Source organism: Chrysemys picta, chromosome 8, assembly GCF_011386835.1.
Source record: "Chrysemys picta bellii isolate R12L10 chromosome 8, ASM1138683v2, whole genome shotgun sequence".
Classification (NCBI taxonomy): Eukaryota; Metazoa; Chordata; order Testudines; family Emydidae; genus Chrysemys; species Chrysemys picta.
This window is the reverse complement of record NC_088798.1, coordinates 85,920,448-85,923,378: the sequence shown is the minus strand read 5'-3', so window position 1 is coordinate 85,923,378 and position 2,931 is coordinate 85,920,448. Positions and strand designations below refer to the sequence as shown.

Below are 2,931 nucleotides of genomic sequence, written 5' to 3'. Positions count from 1 at the left end.
AAGGAGGAAGGCGGAAGTCTCATTTTGTGAAGTATCCCTTTGTTCTGAAAAGTAACTTTGTAAAAATTGCATCAGCGGGCTCCATGACTCAGTGACTCCATATCGTATTTGCTCAGGTTACAAATGAAAGGATTTCGCCACCTTACCCTATCAGATAGCCTGGCAAATGCTGCCTGAGAATTGAAAGTCAAGCAGAGTTCTTTCTGCCTTGTGCGTCACTGCCAATAATGATTCTGTTGGTGAAATGCTGTCCTCAGTTACACCTGTACAAGCCTTTGCTAAAGTTGCACAGGTATAACTGGACACAAAGGACAGGCTGAAGACAGTGGGATTGCATAGGTGTGTGGTGTACTGGAAACTGGTTAAAATGATAAGCTATTACTATGTGAAAGAGATTTATTTTTCCTGCTTACAGGCTTGGGGTTCAGAGAAGTCATGTGGTCTGGGTCAGCAAAGTCAGTCAGCATACATTCCATCTGGAATAAAATAGTTTAAAGTAAGGTGGGGTGAGCTGTGTCTTCAACCTGTTTTCTCTTGGTTTGGGAGTTCTTGTGTGTTATTGTTCAGAATTCTCAGAAATAAAACACTTACATTGCAATTTCCAGCAAGAGTATTTATGTTTTTATCTACTTCTGTATTTTATGCTGTAAAATATAACTGGGTGGCTCTTACATAGAACTTTGTTAGGAATTCTGTTGATTGTGTGCAAGCCAGAAAAGTATTTGGTTCACTCTCCCACAGGTTCATATCCTCTAAATACAGACTGGGGGACCAGGCCACAGCTGGTGTAAACTGGCATAGTTCCATTGACTTTAATGGAGCTAAAGCAGTTTGGATTTGGCTGAGGGAGCAGATCTGCTGAGTAAGAAGGTGACAAATTTACAGTAATTTTTCCAGAGTAAACTGAACTTGATGATCACTGGAATCCTGATTTTTTTTATTGTTTAGTATGTCTGGTAATTTGCAAACTCACAGATCATAGAAGATCTATCAGATATGCTTAAGTACAGACTCGTGTCAGAAAGACTTCAGATAATTCTTCACACTGTATATGTGGAGAGTTTTGAGAACTGTGTGTAATCTAGACAGTAGATGAAACTACCTGAAGTGTGCACAGACACTGGAGTTGGATCCAACCAACTATGGCCAGACAATATGACAGTTGTCAGCAAAGTCCGTGTTTCAACATCCCAGGTTTGGATTCACTGTTTACGTGGTTATAATTTATACTCTGATATGAGTAGTCATCCTAGGATAATCACAGTGCAGTATTAACAAATAGAAATTTTATTAAGGCTGGAAAGTGCATTCGTATATACTGTAAATTATCTTTGTGCATCTCTTTGATTAATAGAGCCTCTCCATCTCAAGATGTAAATAGACTCTATACAGTGTCATATGTACCAAAAATGTAAATATGAAGTGATATGTCCATTTCCATTGAGGATAACTTGAAGCAGTTACTTTCCTAGGTTTCTTTTGCACCCACAATGGACATATTTTCCAAAACAATCTTAAGGTATGTATATGGTGTGAATCAAAGTTCTACTCAGGGACAGCATTAAGGTCACATTCTCAGTCATTGGCCAAACTCCCACTGATATTCATGAGCATAGTGTATGCAGAAGGAGGAGGAATATAGAGAGAACATTTGAAAGTGAGTTCCAAGAAACCTAAGTTCTATAGCCCTTTCCTTGTCGCTCTTGAAATAGATATTATGGTTATTACTAGTGGACTATGCTGATATTGCAAACCGTGAAGCTGATCCTACAGTTCTAATGAAGAAAAATACAGGACATGGCTTCCAGTGGTTACATTTTATGAATTACTTGAAAAAATGTGTTATAAATCATTTCAGCTTCAAACAGCCCTTAAGTTTAGGTTTCTGAATGTCTATTTTTCTGGTTTCTTTCAGGTTAAGTAACAGCTATGGCCCTGATTGTGTCCTGGTCATGTCAGCACAAGGAATAAGAAGGGGTTAAGTTGCTCTCTTCCTGAGTGCAGAGGAAGCAGTGCCTGCAGAGCAGCATGCCCCATCATGCAGGTGGGCAGGATAGCGTGGAAGAAAGTGAGGAGCTCAGACTCATTCTATTCTATGTCAGGCATTTTATCTTGGAGCAAATAATAGATCTGTCACAGTTTACTCTCTCTTTAGAGAAGCAGAAAGCAGAGATGGCTGAAAATATTTCACTGTCATTTTTTTGATGAAAACGTCTTTGATTAAATGAAAATTTTCCATCAACATTTTTCAAGTTGTCAAAAGCATTTAAAAAAAAATCAATATTTGGTTTTACTATGAAAACCTGAAAAAACTCATCTAAAATTTGATGGAAGCCATTTCTCTTTCTTCAAACTTTTCACATAAAATAAAACATTTTTTAAACATCTATACTGGAGAGAATGAGAAGGAGATGATCACTCCTTGATCACAATCTACCTCCAGTTTGGCTCTATAATCCTCAAAACAGTGCAGAAACCTACACTACAGGCTCAATCACAAACTAATAATCTAGCCCTATATGAAGATACATTTTAACATATTCAGGCTGTCTTCAAGTATTGTTGCTTAATAATTGTTGGAGAACTCTCCTGAAATTAAGTCAACCTGACTCTTGTCTCAATCCTGATTCTCACAGGTGAAGTAACTCCACTTAAGTCAATGGAATAATACAAATGTGAAATTTGTAGGTGAGAGCCAAAGGCAGCTCCAATGTCTCATCATGACCACAATAAATCTGCTTTAAAAAAAAGATCCTGATTAACATATTAATTCTTGTACATTAAAATTCAGTCAGTTCTGTCCAGCCTTGTTCTGTTAGATTATTGCTTACTCACTGACAGGAAAAACTAAATGGAAAATTAATCCTGAATAGCAACTGATATAAAGTTTAGCTTTCATTTACTTATCTTGATACCACAGGGTCAAATAAA

At 37.3% G+C, this 2,931-nt stretch overlaps 1 long non-coding RNA gene across 1 annotated transcript; it reads left to right on the top strand.

Moving 5' to 3' along the window:
- Positions 1-269: 269 nt before the first annotated feature.
- On the top strand, positions 270-2,482 carry LOC135973304 (uncharacterized). The gene is made up of 3 exons (XR_010590111.1): positions 270-339; positions 742-870; positions 1,916-2,482. It is a non-coding gene; the product is annotated as an uncharacterized LOC135973304 (long non-coding RNA).
- Positions 2,483-2,931: the final 449 nt, after the last annotated feature.